This window comes from Danio rerio, chromosome 9 (genome assembly GCF_052040795.2).
Source record: "Danio rerio strain M-AB ecotype USA chromosome 9, GRCz13ab, whole genome shotgun sequence".
Taxonomy (NCBI): domain Eukaryota; kingdom Metazoa; phylum Chordata; class Actinopteri; order Cypriniformes; family Danionidae; genus Danio; species Danio rerio.
The window spans coordinates 47,035,159-47,054,074 of record NC_141029.1 but is presented as its reverse complement, the minus strand read 5'-3'; the positions used below and the strand labels follow the sequence as shown (position 1 = coordinate 47,054,074).

The following is an 18,916-nucleotide window of genomic DNA, read 5'->3' as shown; positions in this document are numbered from 1 at the left end:
ATGAAAATCAGGTTGACATCAGAACCCAACGTCAGGCCGACGCCAATGTCCAATGTCCAACCTAAAATCCTAAAACCCAATGATGTTACAGCTTGACGTTGTGTGGACATTACCATTATGACGTGTATCAGGCATTGGATTTTGGTTGCCATACCTAACGAGTAAATGTCAGTATTTGACATCAATATGATGTTGGTTTAAGATGTTGGCTCGATGTTGGATTTGGGTCACTTTCCAACAAAACCTAAAACCAACCAAATATCAACGTCATTTGACGTCGTTATTGGACATTAAAATAACGTTGTCCTTAGATGCTGGCTAGACATTGAATTTTGGTCACCTGATGTCACAACCTAAATCTAACCTAATATTAACGTCTTATGACACTGAGTGGCTGCTGGGCATTACTGAATGTTATGTTCACACACATCCACATATTACATGTAAATGCATCTGTCTTTTACAGCGTAATAATCACTACTCGAGCACTTTTAAAGGGCTACTTTTTACTCATATTTAGAGTACTGTTTATAACATACTTTTACTCTACTTGCACTACATTTTTGGGCAAGTAATGGTACTTTTACTTTATTATTCAGTACTCTTTCCACCACTGACATTAACTAATGAAACCTTATTTTAAAGTGTGACCAAAATAATATATTCGTTGAACGACAAGAAATAAAAGTCTGATTTCAAATGATATTCTTCTTCCATTGTTAAAGGGGTTATTTAAACCAAGAACAATTACCGGTACTATAAAGATAACTGCATCAACAACGACTAGGGATATTTAAAGCTGATTTCAGGAATTGTATGCAAACCTTTATTTTACATCTCATACAGTACTTGGTGAAGAAAACACCCTCGACTGCAAATGAAAGAAAACAAAGCTCATTTGTGTGTTGATCCCAAGAATAACCGAGGCTTGTTTCTGAACTTTACATGCTTGCTTTTGATACGCTCTTTTGCAACCAAATACCCTGAGAGTCATTTATTTAGATTTGCCACCAGACTTTCGTAGATGTCACTGATCAACTCGTTGCTATGAATTGCATCATGCTTTGGACTTGACATTCTTCAGATCTTTTTACATTTTGCATGCCAAAAAGACATTCTGATAAAGCAAACCCAGTGTTTCCCCTAGGTTTACAGTGCTGGGGAGGGGGATTAGAGGTGTAGCGGGCGCGGCTGTTCAGACTGACACCGACACAAGAAGTCATGGTGTTAATTTGTTTCTTTTAATGACAGCAGTATAAAACCGAACAATTATTTGAACTGTGCAACCGTACAAGCTAAAAATGAACATTTATTTTTATATCTTTTTTATCCACAAATTGTGCAACTTTTGTCACTGCAGTGTATCTAAATAGGCTTCTGGAAGAACATTTCAAGTACACTATTAGTACATTGATATTAGTATACTTACTAAATAAAGTATACTTTTATACTTGACCTTTACTTAAGTATGCTTCTTTTTTTCTAAGGGTGTATTTACTGACTTACTAAGATCAGTCTTGTACAGCCAGGGGGAGTATTGCTGCTCTGACAGCCAAGTTAGGTCAAAGCTAGGGATGCTCAGATCAGGATTTTTGCAGCCAATACAGAGTACTGATTCCTTGTCATGGTGATCAGCTGATAACGAGTACTGATTCTAATGCTTCAAGCTTATTAATGCATTGAGCACAATTTTCTTCCAAGTATGAGCCTGCATATTGTATGATGCTGCATACAATACCTTAAACATGTCTCTTTTAACCGGTTAGGTGTGAATGTGTTATGGCCAGAAGCAGCTTTACAGAAAAAATATTCATCAATTCATTTTACTCTGGCTTAGTCCCTTATTTATCAGGGTTTGCCACAGTGGAATGAACTGCCACAGAAAATAATATCACACAGATATAAAAATTGTTATGAAAAATTGCAATGCAATTTTTAACACTGCAAATGATGAAAGAATTTAACATGTTTCAATCAAGAAAAAGTTTGGAGCTCACATTTGATGTGGAAAGAGGTCTATAAACTACTGTTTATAGTAATGAGTGTCTTACAAGAAGCTATATTATTAAATATTCATGTTAAAAAATAAATAAAGTTTTATTTATCTAATAATTCATGCCAGCTTTTAGTAAGTTTGCAATACTGTCGAAAACACAGACATATAATAAGTAATACTGCTAATAATAACATTATACAACTGCAAATTTCATAAATAAATTGAAAAAGTCACACCAAGGTGAAGGCGGTGTGAAGGTAGGGGTTTTTATAAGTATAGAGAAATTAATATGTAAAGATGTATTGCTGTACACCCTGTTTGTATTACACAATGTGTAAGCATTTTAACCTGCATAGGCACATAACTCATGAGCTCTGTGTTGCACTTTATGCCAGCTTTTAGTTGGTCAATGGCGTGGTCTGTTTTAGTTCCCCCAAATACCAATACGCCAACAATGCACTTCAACACACCTTCTTTGTAGACTGAAACAGCCAGGAGTCCACAAAGTGGCATAAATGGATTTTCTACTTAAACAACGTGGCGCAAAATTAGGATTGTGCTGGTCAACAAATCATGCTATAAACATCTTGTGCCTTATTGCGCCAGGCGTATGATAGGGCTCTAGGTATTTTGTTCAACAGAAGAAACTAAACTAAGAAAGCTAAAAAGGATAGCAGTTGTGTAAAAAATTCAAGCTTAATTCACCTTTATTTTTATTTCGCTTTTACAACGTAGATTGTCAAAGCAGCTTAACATAGAAGTTCTAGTAAATTTAAATTGTGTCAGTCCAGTTTTCAGAGTTGAAGTTCAGTTTAGTTCAGTTCAGTGAGGTTTAATATTCACTGATGAAGTTCCAAACAGTGAAAAGCAAATCCATTAATGCACAACTTCACAAATCCTAAACCAACCAAGCCAGTGTAGTGACAGTGGCAAGGAACAAACATCACCAACTGACGAAAGTGAAGGAAACCCAGCTCAGTTAACCATTTTTCCTCTCCAAAAAAAAAAAAAAACTATTTTTAATGTATGCAACAATGTGTGAAATTCATTATGAGCGCCACCAGACTGAAAGCAAGGTGACAACTGTGCTCCATCTGTTATGTTTAATGTAACCTGGAGCAGAAGATCTGGCTCATACACCTCTGCAACGACCCATCAATTTACAGCCAGCGAGTAAGAACAATGACCACTGAACTCATCAGAGATAAATCATTCCACACATGAGGCAGCCGGCTTTCCATTCATTACGCCGTATTATCAGCTCATCTGGAATACAGCATTTTGTTTTCTGCGGGACAAATGATCTCAGACAATCGAGCCTTTGTTATTCAAGATGTTTTAATGAGTTTTGGGTTCAGGCCTGCATCATAATTAAAAGTGCAGCCGGTACATCTGTCAAGCTACGCTAAGCTGACTCGCAGGCACCCAACACATGCTAGAAATAGAGCGAGGGCTTGTTCGTTGTAAAACACATGATCTACATCTGTGTAAATGCCGTCTCACTTCCAAATATTTGCACCTCTTTAAAAGTGACGCAAGAGAATGTTCCGAACCACAGAGAATTCGGTTTCCCTGGCAGCAAAACAGGGATTTGAAATATCGGGCACTGTTCTTTCAGCCACCATGAAGAGTTTACAGGGAGAGAATTATTAGATCCCAAGGCTCTCAAGAACACAAGAATGCTAACAGTGTGCATGGGCCAAATGTAAATACAGTCACTAATTCAGGCCCAGAATCCTCAGCTGACTGCTCCAGTTGTTCCTGCAATGCTTCTGCAGCAGAAAGAAAAAAGAATGTCACATGCCAGGGGCTATGCTGGAGGATGGACAAAAGATGCATCCTTCCTGTATTATTTATTACAAAACAAACAATAACACTGCAAGAAATGTACTCTTAATGAGCACGACAACAAACAGTGCAAGATGGATGATCTTAGATGGCTCTTAAAGTATTTTTTTTTAGAGTTCAGTTTTAGGAAACTTCAGATTGACAATTGTGATCCCTTCATAGGACACTTCGACATCATTTATGCCATTTTGAACGCAGCCGTGGCTCATGATGAAAGCTTATGAAACCAAAAAAAATATAAGATTTCTGATCCTAAATGTAATTATGGCAACAATTTATGGCAACAATTTATCTGATTTATAGGCTATAATAGATTAGCCGACGTGTTGGCTATTGTAAGTGGTTTTAAGTTTTAGAATAGAATAAAAAAATATTCTCTGTACACTCAATGGCCACTTTATTAGATACACCTTACAAGTACTGGATTGGACCCCCTTTTGCCTTCAGAACTGCCTTAATTAGATTAGATTAGATTCAACTTTGTCATTACACATGTACAAGTACAATGCAACGAAATGCAGTTTAGGTCTAACCAGCAGTGCAATAGCAGCAAGTGCAGGATACAGGAATAAGTTATAAAGTGCAGTTAAAGAAAACTATGGTGATATTTACAGATGGATGTACTATGAACATTATATACAGGTTGGATAAGCTATGAACAGATTTACAATATATGAATATATGTGCAGGTTGCTATCAATAATCAGTAATGTGCAGATAGATAAACATGATTACAAGTGTATATGTTAAAATATATGAATATATGTGCAGGGATAGATAAACATGATTACAAGTGTATATGTAACAATATATGAATATATGTGCAGGTTGCTATTAATAAACAGTAGTGTTCAGATAGATAGAGATGATTACAAGTGTATATGTTACAATATATGAATATATGTACAGGGATAGATAAACATGATTACAAGTGTATATGTAACAATATATGAATATATGTACAGGTTGCTATTAATAGTCAGTAGTATGCAGATAAATAAGCATGATTACAAGTGTATATGTATAGTGGGTGTGTACATAATTACAAATGCCCATATGCAGTGGGTATGCACAGTTCAATAAGTAAACAGTTCAATGTGGTGCAGTGAATGTGCAAATTTTAAATGTGCAAATGTTAAACAGTGCAGTTATTGCGAGGAATTTAAGTTAGAGGAGAGTGGGGGTGTATGGGGGGGGGCAAAAGAGTCAGTGGGGGGCAAAAGAGTCAGTGTGGGGCAGAGTTCAGGAGGGAGACAGCTCTGGGGAAAAAGCTGTTCCTCAGTCTGCTGGTTTTTGTCCGGGGGAGCCTGAAGCGCCTGCCGGAGGGCAGGAGAGAAAACTGTCTGTGAGCAGGGTGAAAGGTGTCCTTCAGAATACTGCGTGCTCAGCGCAAAAAGTGTTTCTTCTGGATGTCCTCTATGGCTGGCAGTGTGGTCCCTGTGATGCGTTGGGCAGTTTTCACCACACGCTGCAGTGCCTTACGCTCAGCAACAGAGCAGCTTCCATACCAGACTGTGACACAGTTTGTCAGGATGTTCTCTATTGTGCAGCATTAATCCTTTGTGGCATAGATTCAATAAGGTACTGGAAATATTCCTTAGATTTTTCCATGTTGGCATGATATCATCATGCAGTTGCTGCAGATTTGTTGGCTGCACATCCATGATGCGAATCTCCCGTTCCACCACATCCCAAAGATGTTCTATTAGATTGAGCTCTGGTGACTGTGGAGGCCATTTGAGTATAGTGAACTCATTGTCATGTTCAAGAAACCAGTCTGAGATGATTTGCACTTTATGGCGCATTATTCTGCTGGAAGTAGCCATCAAGAGATGGGTACATTGTGGTCTTAAAGGGATTGACATGATTAGCATCAATACTCAGGTAGGCTGTGGCATTGACACAATGCTCAATTGGTAGTAATGGGCCCATAGTGTGCCAAGACAATAATCCCCCACACCATTATACCAACAGAAGTAGCCTGAACCGTTGATACAAGGCAGGATGGATCCATGATTTCATGTCGTTGATGCCAGATTCTGGCCCTAACATTCGAATGTCACAGCAGAAATCAAGACTCGTCAGACTAATCTTGTATTGTCCAATTTTGGTGAGCCTGTGCGAATTGTAGGCTCAGTTTCTTGTTCTTAGCTGACAGGAGCGGCATTCGGTGAGGTCTTCTGCTGTTGTAGCCCATCTGCCTCAAGGTTGGACGTGTTGTGTGTTCAGAGATGCTCTTCTGCATACCTCGGTTGTAACGAGTGATTATTTGAGGTACTGTAGCCTTTATATCAGCTGGTCCCAGTCTAGCCATTCTCCTTTTACCTCTGGCATCAACAAGGCATTTGTGCCCACAGAACTGCCGCTCACTGGATATTTACACTTTTTCGGACCATTCTGTTTAAACCCTAGAGATGGTTGTGTGTGTAAATCCCAGTAGATCAGCAGTTTCTGAAATACTCAGACCAGCTCGTCTGGCACCAACAACCATGCCCATTCAAAGTCACTTAAATCACTTTTCTTTCCCATTCTGATGCTTAGCTTGAAGCAGATCGTCTTGCCCATGTCTACATGCCTAAATGCATTAAGTTGCTGCCATGTAACTGGCTGATTAGAAATTTGCATTAACAAGCAGTTGTACCTAATAAAGTGGCTGGTGAGTGTATGTGCTATTTAGATTAATATGGAAAATGAATGCCTGTTTGCAATGAATGCATTATAGAAAGAAAAAAAATGTGTTGCATGCCAGGGGCTAAACTGGAGGACGGACAAAAGATACTTCCTTCCTGCATTTATTTAATACAAAACAAAGAATAACACTGCAAGAAAGGTACTCTTAATGAGCACATCAACAAACAGTGCAAGATGGATGGTTTAGCTGGAGACCTTTATGGCACGACCTTCTGTTTTCAGCTGATATTCAGGAAAACATAATGATGACGTGTTCCCTAGTGATTTACTCTTGCTTTGTTTTTCTTCATTGGTGCTGGAACGAAATTAAATTTGACCCATAACTGAAATCACACCTGTCTCTGTGATAAACAGAGGGCTCTGGACTTATTTCAAAACCTAATGGGATTTTTTGCTTTCTGCTCATTTCAAACCCAGTTAAAAATGCCAACATATTGCTGGCCATTGGCTGGGACCAGTATGGAATGCTACTATAGGTGCTAGTTTGCTTTTATGGAGAAAATTAGAGTACTTGTAACGGGGAGACTGACACGGAGGGATCCATTTTGCAGTATTTATTAAGTCACACTTAAACATCAACACCTCGCACGGCTGTGCGAACATACAACATACAACTCAACGATGATTAGTAGATAACAGAGGCAGAGTGATTACCAGGCTTGAGTCAAGGGCAGGCAGCGTGATTCAGAGTCCGTGTTACAGGCTTTAGTCAGGGGCAGGCAGCGAGAATCAGAGTCCGTGTAAGCAAGCTTTGGTCAAGGGCAGGCAGAAGACAGAGCAGAGTCGAGAAACGGGCTGAAGTGGTCAACGGGAGATCAGACAGGATAGAACGCTCAGAAATGCTGGCCGGGGCTAAACAAGACTTCGCAATGAAGTGTGTGTGTGAGCTGCTTATATGTGGTACGTGGGTCATTAGTGAGATGGAGAACAGGTGTGCTGGGATCTGAGTGAACTGGATGACGTAATGGTTAGAAGTCCGGAGATGGTGACCTCTGCTGGTCAGCGAGGGGAATGACTGGGACCGAGTCGGTGACAGTACTAGACAAAAAGTGATGTTGATCATATCTATTCAAGTCGAGTTGGATAATGTCAGAGCTAGATAAACAACCCAATACACTATTAAAGTTTCAGAGTGGTAAGTTTACAGAGAAAAAAAAATAACTTATGCATTTCTGTTGAACTTGCAACAGCCAATCAGATGCATTTAGGTAAAGACTACACACAAGACATGTCACTTGTATAGTTTTGAATGGTGAAAAGTGACATTAATCACATTAATATGACGAATGACACTTTGCCTACTAGTACAGGAGCCAATCATTGATCGCTATAGACTGACGTTTCTCTGGGGGATGAGCTCAGGCCAGATATGTTTTAACTAGTTTGGTGGTCAACAAACACACTGGAATCTCAGCGAATACTTGCTTCACAGACATGAGAAATATTTCCAAATAAAGCTTAAAATCTCTGATTTTAAACGAACCAAGTGCAGTTGAAGACAAATGTTATTTGGTTTTGTAATCTGTATGAAAATAACATGAGGTACAGTCAGTCCTGTCAAACACACATCACATGACAGTAACTAATCAAATGCCCTAAAATGCATAAATAAAGAGTTTCTGTCGTTTCTGGAGGAGATACGCCATCAAGACCAAGTTGTAGATTACTTCAGAAGACCAGCGTGATCACACGATCGTTATTCAGAGGATGATAATGTGTAGAATGGCCATAAATGAGGTTGGTTTCGTGATCTCGTTCGATTCGTGTGTGCATGCGCATTAGCTTAGGCAACCTGAAAATATGCAGATTTTGTGTGATTCGGACGTTTAGAAACAAAACTTATGAGACCAAATAAATATGATTCCAAATATATAATGTCATCATAAGCTTGCAAACAGATTTGGAGAATATGATGTTTCCCATTTCAAACAGAATGCCTGAGCATTCAAAGACCTTTTAAAGATAGCCGCAGAGTGAAATGACTTTCCTTAAAGGGACTTTGATTAAGTCACTGCTGATGTAAGTAAGGTTAATTTTGTACCGTCAGTACATTTAAATTTAGTAATTTTGCTGACGCTTTTGTCCAATTGAGGAGGCATTCAGTGATTCAACAAAAAAAAAAAACAAACACAAGATGTGCTAGTTATACATAAAAACGTGTTTGTGTTCAGAGAATTTAGTGCTAGAGTAAAAGTGCTAGAGTTTTTTTGAGAGAGAAGGAGGGAGGGAGAGAGAGAGAGAGAGAGAGAGAGAGAGAGACAGACAGACAGACAGACAGACAGACAGAACTACAAGTGGTTTGTCAAGCCCACTCACCTAAGTGAAGCACACTTCATAAATGCACAGTGTTTTTGTTGGTTTATAGGTCAGTGAGATGAATGAATGCTTTCTACAGGTGGTTTGTTAAGCCCACCCACCTGTGTGACGCACACTTAGAATTGATCATATTTTGGGTTGGTGTTTGGTGAGGTGGGGGAGAGAAGGTGGGTCTTGGTTTTATTTTAGAGGGTTCAGGTGCTCTCCGGTTTTTAGTTGTAGTTTGAAAGATACCAGTGAATCCGCAGTCCATGTAGGAATGAGAAGATCATTCCACCAGTGAGGAACATTGAATGAAAAGGTTTTGCAAAGTACCTTTCTGTGATGGCTTTCTGCGGTACTCCCTCCTCAGTAAGAGGCTCAGTAAAATATATGCATTTAAAAGAACAGTTTTACATTTTAATTTAGGTAAGGTTGCTAATTAAATAAGGTTAACAATTTAAAGCTTACGAAATGTTTCTAATTTAATGCATTATTGCAAAAAAAATGTTTGTTACTAAATTAATTACATTTATTCCTGAGAAAATGAAACCGTTTTATCAAACACTGCACAAGACTCTCACTACACAATAAAGCACATTCTCCACCTGTGAATCATTTCAGTCTGAGGACGTGTTTAATACCTGGAGAAAATGTCCTTTCGAATTCCCATTCATCTCAATGGCAGATGCTTGGCCAGCTCCAAACACCCGCGACCCTGTTGTTTCATCCTGAAAGACCGTAAATGTCCTGTGACTAATCGCTTTGAAGCTAGAGAAAAATAACATTGACATTGCTGATTAGTGAATGGCACCACAAGAACATAAACAGCTCGAAACCCTTTGAGCAGCTAACTTGCATCAAAGTCTATTTCACACTTTTAAGAGCCTCTAAAAAGTCCATTAGGACATCTACCAAAACATAATGAAATATTACTAGTTTATTTGTCCTGCTGTGGTAGACATCCCCATTTAATATTGTCTGTTTATATCTGCTTTGAGTTTAAATGCACCTGTAGGTAATAGTTACAGCTCGCTGGTGTCACTTTGGAGACCATTAGAGCCTTCCAGTTTGCCTTTGATTACATTCTTATGTTGAAGAATAGCAATTCAGCCTAACAAGTTTAAACTACAGCCGCTCACTTGTCAACACACAGTTATTGAGTGCTGCTGGCTTCAAGAAGTTGAGAACTGGGCTTTAAATCAAGGCCTGAATAAATGCAGTGATCAAAGCCAGTGAGAAATATTCAAACCAGATGCTGGAGGAATAGACATGCCGCCTTATAGCAGGTGCAAACGAGACTCATAAAACTTTACATGCAGGCACAGATTGAATTCCTGTTCAATATGCAGCTGAGGGTGAAGAATGGGAGACATGGCGACACGCTAGCATCATACAGATCATTTCATTACAGTGCTGATAACCTCCTGGGACTTAGAAAATCATTTCTGTCCTCTAGTAGAGGGCATTTGTTGAAACAGTCGTGGTTTATCCTGGCCATGACAACTTTGTCTTAAAGGTCTGATATAACAACTCAGCAAAGGGCACACTGAAAGAACACAACCGCCAAAGGGGAAGTCCTAAACACCTTTCTGAATCATAAAATGACAAATAGGAAACCCCACAGGCTTGTAGAATTTACAGATGGATTCAAGCAGAGGCCAAGAGACCGCAAGTCCACATTAAGTCCATCATTTGGGACAGGGCTTAGGTGAATTACATAGATTTATTGACAGTTTTTCCAAAGAACACACTGAAGTTAACAATTATTATCTCGATGTAATCTTCTTCAGTAAAATTCCAACAATGTTTTGATAAATGTTTATGCGCCAAGAATCAAAATCATTGACTAAAACCAACCCAGGCTCATTGGAGATTTGTGCCCAGGGTAGGCTTGGGCGGTAATACAGTAATATGGTATACCGCGGGATCTAAAAATTCCAACAGTGCCAATTTCAATACCGTTATACAGTCATAAAAAACAATGCAGTTAAATAGGAGAAAAGTATTAAATAATAAATATAATTTATTTATTGCCAACAAATGCGTATTTGTGATTGTCATCACGGGACAGTGTGGAGTAGAGAGAGGTGAGGTAAGATGGTGAGTCGCGCATCAAGTGACCTGTAGTTTGGCAGTATTTCCGTAGTTTCGACCGACGAGAAGGGAGACGTGGTAAATACGAACTAGAGGTCTGCATTACTGCTGCTGTACTGCGGGAGCCGCGGGACCCGACCAGATTTCTTGGAGTACAGGAATAAATTTCTGAATAAAGCGTGGGAGCGGTCGGTAACTCGTGTAATTTGAAAGGGAGCGGGCGCGCAGTCTAACAATATCGCTCCCTAGCGAGCGAGCACGCGTGGATGCTGTTTATGTGTATGTGTATGTGTGTGTATGTGTGTGTGTGTGTGTCTGTGTGAGAGAGAGTGTGAGAGTGAATGAGAGAGAGCGTCCTGCGCAGATCTCTAATACGAAAGACAAACAGGTGACCGCGAACCTGAGGTCACATATACGGTATTCAGATTCCGAAAGGTTAAGGCACAAGCCAATAATTTGGTGATGCTGTCTGAGCCTTACGTCATAATTATTTTTATTATGCACGATAATACCAGATACCAAGGTAAAATAGGGAGGAGGTTTGACGACATTAAAATTTGGATACCGCCCAAGCCTAGCCCAGGGCTACATTTTTGAGAACCGAGAAGCTTGTACCAGGGGTTACATTTTCTTGCAGTTTTTGTTTTCACGAATCCACTAAAGGCCACTGTGTACATTTTTGGCAATCATTACCAATTGATTTTGGCAATCGCAACCAATACGTTACTGGAGCACGTTTTGTAATACAGGGCATTTCTTGTAAATCCATCAGAGGGTGCTGTGTCAATAAAACATTGTTGTGTACAAAGTATTAGCCTGATGCCAACTGACCTACCCTCCACCTTATCTAAACCTAAACGATAGTGTTTTCAATAGTGAACTAGAAGAGAACAGCCATCGCAGTGTGTTTTTTGTGGGATTTCATTTAACCTGGTTTTTGGTACCATCCAGAGATTCTAAAGTATGCATCAAATGCATGCTATGCTATCCCATGATGCACCATGAGAGAATTCATGAATGGGAGGGAAGCGACACAACTGATGCGGGTAAGTCACTTGATCATGACAAAAAGTTCAATTCACACTATTCACATTCATACTGTATAGAACTTACTTCAATAAAGTTTGAGTAGTACATTTAAATTAAAATGCAGTACCTACCGAGTAGAAGTCAATTTTGGATGCTATATGTTTGAATTATTTGTCATCTCCATTGACTGTTGTTAATAAGGCTATTCGATATTAACTTAACAATTTAACTGTCAATTAACTATGTTGAAAACACAACCAAAATGCTGTTCATCCCTAAAATAAACACTACAAAAAACCTATAAAAGAAGTTTATTCAGTGCAGTGAAAACTCCCCTACAATAACATCCCTTCAAAAAAAAAAAAAAAAGAAAACTCTTTCTTGTCTGTACAAGTAGAGCCAGAGTATTAACTGGCATTTGTAGTATTAACTTTTTTGTTTTTTTGCCTAAAGAATGCTGTTAGCCTTTCACAGGATTGGTTCATATGTATGATTATCTATATCTGCAGAATTCCTTAGTGCTTTATTGTTTTATTGTAGCACAAAACAACAGGAACAAGTGCATTCGTAAACAAAATTAATAATGTACCACATTTTAAAAAACTGAAATATTGTTTAAAAACACAATTATATACATTTTTACATTAAATAATTACCAAACATAAAGCTTTTTTAAAACTGTAAATGGAGAATAAATTCAGATCCTTTGTTGCTTCAAAAAATCAAGGAATAATGCAGTATTATGTAAATGGAATCACAAATATCATGGAAAGAATCCAAGAGCTTTTACCATAAATGAATAAACCAATAAAAGCCATATCGGATCTTGATTCCAGTTCCTTTCAAGTCACATTGCCACAGAGAGGCAAATGTCTCTTGAGAACAGCACTTTCACAGGCAAACAAGCTGATTCAACCCTAAGAGAAAGTGCATCCCCATTGCAATGTTTATTTATTTACAACTTTCATTTTAGATAATTCCTTGGGCAGAAAAATCTGTTGAAAAAAGGAGCACAGAGACGACTAGTGCCATGAGATGCCAGTGTGAGCAAGAGCAAATGCAGAACTCATTTAAGATAGTAAACAGTGACTAGGCTACACGCATACTACTGACTTTTTATGACCAAACAGCTTGTATAAATATTGTATTTCAAGTGTTTTTTATTTATTTATTTTATTTTAAGAGAAACAATGTGTTTAAAGAGTAATTCACCCATATATGAAAATCTGTTGTTAATTTACTCACCCCAACCAATCCAAGATAAAAGTGACTGGTAATTCTTTCAATAGTAATAGAACATCGAGGTGTGTTTTGGCTGAATCTGTGGAAAATATAAGTGTAGTCATTCTGAAAGAGAGGAATAAAGAGAGATTAAATCAGCTAAAATATGCTTCCTCAGTTCATTATGAAATGTCCTTTAGCAATAACGTTAATGTGTTGAAAGAGCTACTGTATGAGAAAAGAGAACAATTTTATTTTCCCAGCATTACAAACATGAAGTTTATATGAGTTAACAACTTCATGGCAGTGTCGTATTCATTACATGTTCATCTTTCTCACATTAAACGACAATACATGCTAATCACGACACATTTAATCAACATGCTAATCACGACACATTTGCTATTATTTATTCGTCTGCATAGACTTTTACAGGACAAGACTAACTTTTACACACTCACAAATCATTGGTATAAGGAGTTTTGTAAACAAAATGGGAATGTACTTTTTGTATTTTGAAAAATACCTGAAGAAGCAGAGAAATGAAACGACGCGGATGTGTTCTGCGGCCATTCTTTCAATTAACGTGCGCGTCACCGCGAATACGCAAAAGCAAGCGCAGGCACAAATTCTTTCTCTCTCTCACACACACACACACAAAGCAAGCGAGCTAAATAAATAAATAAATAGGCCTAAATAAATAAATGAATAAACACTATTACTGTCGCCTTACAGCAAGCCAGTGGTTCTCCCTGTGTTCGCAGGGGTTTCTTCCGGGTGCTCTGATTTATCCCACAAGTTCAGATTATGGTTCAAAATTATGGATTTTTATTGTATGTCAAAACTCAATAGAACATTAAGTTAAGGTAATCTTCAATGAAGACATTTTATACATTTTGTTCCATACAGTTTTTTTAACTTAATTTTTGATTACATATATGCATGAATGGAATTTGGAACACTTTAGAGGTCAATTTCTTAATATTTAGATTTCTTTATAAACCTCACATTCCAGATATTCAAATAGTTGTACCCCATCCAAATATTGTATTAAACGATATCAAAGGAAGCCATATTTGATCAGTTTACAGGTTAAGTATAAATCTTACAATTTTGTAATCTCTAAAATGGACATGACTGTAATCCAGCTTCACATGAAAAAAGAAAGACAAATAGTAGATATTTCAGCTTTATACAATTTTAATTATAAATTTTAAAACATATTATTTGTTTATTATTTTGTAATGTTTATACGCTACCTGAGTCTTGTCGCCTTTTCAAGATTTAGGAACAACAAATTCTATATAATAATAATATATCATTTCTATATAATGTATATCTATATAATTCTGTGTTTTACAGAATATGAAGTTATGGTGCAGTGAAAAAATAATTAATATTGTGTATGACTCCTTTGAGCTTGGAGGACTGTATCCATACATCTCTGCAATGACTCAAATCACTTATTAATAAAGTCATCCGGAATGGCAAAGAAAGCGTTTTTCCAGACTCTCAGAGTTTATCAAGATTCTTAGGATTCATCTTCAATGCCTCCTTCATCTTACCCCAGACTCATGCTCAATAATGTTCATATCTGGTGACTGGGCTGGCCAATTCTGGAGCACTTTGACCTTCTTTGCTTTCAGAACCTTTGATGTGATGGCTGAAGTATAAGGAGTGCTATCCTGGTGAAGAATTTGCCCTCTCCTGTGGTTTGTAATGGGCAACAGACATGTCTTGATACCTCTGTTGATGTTGCCATCCACTCTGCAGATCTCTCACACCCTATACTGAATATAATATCAGACCATGATTTTTCCATCACCAAACTTGACTGACTTCTATGAGAATCTTGGTTCCATGCAGGTTCCAATCGGCTTTCTGCAGCATTTGTGATGATTATCCCAACAGATGATTCAATAGTAAAATCTATCTTCTGCCATTTTTCCAAATGATCAACTAGAAATCAAGTGATTATTTGTTGCTCTTACAACTGGGATCAACGACAAGACTTCTGTCAGGTAGTGTATAATATATTTTCTGCAATAGTCAATTAAAGTAGCATCTTAGTTTAAAAGGACAAATATATAACAGCATATGTGCTCAAATCAAACACATAAGAATAAAACATATACAGTAAATAAATATAAAGTAAATATCCAGAATCACACCAGAGTCAGAGCTACTGGTACTTGAATAAACACACAAACACACACCCATAACTAATTGCATAATTTCCATACCTGTGAGTTGAATTTAGGACTTATGAAGCAAGAAGCAGAACGATAAGCCTTTTACATAATAACTTTTATATGCAGCCTCTCAAACAGTCCTAAGCACACAGTCTTCACATGTTTGAATTGATTCAGAGGTGGAGCTGTTTGTTCACAGTGTGGATAGAAGAAACATGTTCTGTTGTTAATAAATATTGTAGATCTGCTTGTGAATTCTGCAATCTTAAAGGCACAGTATAAGAAAGATTAAATTCTCATGTGTAACTTCAACTCTCTCACTGCTGGCTTGGTTGGCACACTTTGCTATATACTTTTGTAGCACAGAGAAAAACATCTGCAATCTGTGCCTCGATCTCGAGTCTCTGTGGGAAGATCTTCCTGAAGGAAAGCTTTACATTCAGCCAGGCAGCGATTCTTTCTTTTAACAAGGGCCCTGATCGTTTCAGTCTGACCTTCACAGTCTGGGTGGCACATTTCAACACAGATTGTTTTGTGATCCCGTCACAATGTACTACAGGCTTTAAAAAAAGAGCCTGTTATTGATGGATTGGCCAGTTACAGAGGTCATATCATGACGAATCAAATTTCCCTTGATCTCCCGAGATAAAAGAGCTTGATGCACCATGAAAATATACTGTAATTTTCTGAACTCAAAACTTCCTTCCCAAGAAAGCCATTTATTGTGTCTCACAATGCGACCCGGAGTGTTTTGTGGATCTGTCACAGTAATGTAGGCTTTGCAAAGAGACTCTTTTTGAAGAATGGGTGAGTTAACTAGCTATATTTGACACAACAGAATACACAAGCCAGAATGTGAGCCGACTGGAGAAAACATGCAAGGCTGTTGCATTTTACATCTAAACAAGCATCTAATGAATTAAACTGCTGTAAAAATGCAACAGATAAATATTTTTTTTAAATTTTTTTTGCATTTCTGTTAATCAACCTCAGTCCTGATCAAAACTACTAAACATTTTTTTTTTTACAATTTACAGGATTTTAACTCTTTACTTGCCAAGTTCATAAATTATGTCACTGATTTGGTGTAAAAAACACACACAATGACATATTTTATATATAAAAAGTAATTGTAGAGTGGATTTTTTTCTTTCATCACAGTCTTGGACATGTGAACGATTAGTAACAACATTGGCTTTGATGCATTGTTAATTTAAAATTTTCTCCCTAATTTACTGTTGGTGGCTGTTTTTGCCTCATTGACTTCTGTTATAACCACGTTACATGGTGCATAAATACACAGTCTTTGTTTTTGTTTCCTCAATGTAGTTCTGAGAGCTGAGATGCATATTCTGATTTTCTCAGACACATCAAGGTAAGGGCCTACTCACACTAAGCCATCCGTACCGTGCCCAGGCCCGTTTCCCAGATCATTTGATAAGTGTAAGTACGCTGAATCGGGCTCAGGCACGGTTCACTTGGCCGGCCCTGGCCCGGTTGGAAGAGGTGGGCCTGAGTGCGGTTCACTTTGGCTTTGGCGCGGTATGTTTGTAGTGTAAGAGCAAAACGCGCCAAAGCCTGAAACTGAAAGCGAGACGTGACTTTTAAGGGGCTGTTTCATATGGATTTATTAATCACTCTTACTGTTGAGTGAACGCAAACTGCCGTAGTTCATTAAAGATGAGAACTCCTCACAGCATGACAGCTGCGCGCCTTCAGCAAACCTCTTCATTCCTGCAGCACGAGAGCATTATGATTGTGTATGAGCGCGGATCTGTTTGGCGAAATATCTGACTGTGTGTCACCGCATCCCTAAGGACTGTTCGGCGAAATATTTGACTGCATATCAATGCATATTAAACGACTGACACGATATAACTAGAAAAATCTCCACTGTGCTGCTGAGGGACATCGCTTCTCACTGAACAGCGCAGCATCGATGACGTAAGCGTGCCTAGGCCCGATTGTGGTGTGAGTGCGGGCCATCGGGGGAGACGGGAGTGGGGACAAGCGTGCTTTGGCCCGGTTCTAGGCAACTGTACATAGTGCGAGTATGGCCTAAGTGCATAGAGGTCACTCTTACACACTTACAGACACATACTTTTATTTGCTGTTATATTCCATATAAAATCCAGAAACTAAGCAGTTTTTTTTCCACAGGCATATCTAAAGGGTTAATAGTGCCAACTGATGATCAACAGTAAAAATTACACATTTTACCTCTTCCTAACAGGGAAAACCACAACAATAAAAAAAATGCATGATTATACGCTGTCATGGCTTTGCAATCAAAAATGTGGTTATAATGGAAGTCAATGGAGCAAAAAAAACACCCAATAAATTATGAAGAAAAAAGTAAAAATCACTCAAAAACAATGCATCCGAGGTAATGTTGTTTCACATGTCCAATACTTTGATAAAAGGAAAACAAAAACCTAGTCCACAATGACTTTTTATATTGAAAATATGTCATTTTGTGTGTATTCTTCCCCAAATCAGTGACATCGTTTATGAAGTTGACAATTAAAGAGTTAAAATCCTGTAATTTTCTAAGCAATTTAGTAGTTTTAATCAGGACTGAGGTTGATTAACAGAATTATGCAAAGAAAAAAAAAGGAAAATTTGCAAAATTTAAAAATAGTTTCTATGGTACAAGAACTCACATCCTCAGGCCCTATTGCCAGAAAATCCCCTCACTGATGAGATAATTCAGCATGTTCACTCACATACATACTCTCTCTCTCTCTCATACACACACACACACACACACACACACACACACACACACACACACACACACACACACACACACACACACACACACATATTTGTTAATTGTGGGGACATTACATACAGGTAACAATTGTTTTTATACTGTACAAACTGTATATTGGATTGCTCCAACCTCAAACCCTATCCCTAAACCCAACCCTTTCAAGAAATTATGTGTAGTTTTACTTTCTGAAAATAAAAATATTTAGTATGCAAATTGTGTATAAGCACTTTGTCTTTAATTTGTATGGAAATCCTATTCTTCACAACTGTAGATAACCCTGAATGAAGAAATTTCACGCTAGACTCCTTTAAAGGTATAGTTCAAGGGTCAGGAGTCTCCACAGTGGAATGAACCGCCAACTATTCCGGCATATGTTTTACACAGCGGGTGCCCTTCCAGCCGCAACCCAATACAGGGAAACACACATAGACCCATTCACAACAGCCAATTTAGTTCATCCAATTCACCTATACCACATGTCTTTGGACTGTGGGGGAAACCGGAGAACCCACAGGAGACCCCACAGGAACATGGTAGAACATGCCAACTTCACACAGAAATGCCCAGCCGGTACTCGAACCTGCAACCTTCATGCTGTAAGGCGACAGTGCTAACCACTGAGCCACCGTGTCACCCCATTGACTTTCATAGTATTTGATTTTCCTACTATGGAAGTTAATGGTTGCAGGTTTCAGCTTTCATCAAAATATATTCAGTGTTCAACAAAATAAAGAAAGTCAGGTTTTGGAACCACTTGAGGTGGACTTAATA

General features: G+C 38.2%; 1 long non-coding RNA gene across 10 annotated transcripts in view; it reads right to left on the bottom strand.

Annotated features, from left to right (window-relative positions):
• LOC147835398 (uncharacterized) overlaps positions 1 to 18,916 on the bottom strand; it is a 126,309-nt gene that overhangs the window by 83,117 nt on the left and 24,276 nt on the right. For 2 of the 10 annotated variants that reach the window (XR_015499834.1, XR_015499835.1), the window contains one exon: positions 13,202 to 13,303. The exons of 6 other annotated variants lie outside the window; for them this stretch is intronic. This is a non-coding gene — a long non-coding RNA (uncharacterized LOC147835398). Of the gene's footprint in view, positions 1 to 9,474; positions 9,562 to 12,460; positions 12,952 to 13,201; positions 13,304 to 18,916 lie in introns of those variants that run through there. 2 more of the 10 variants (XR_015499838.1, XR_015499837.1) reach the window with 2 other exon arrangements.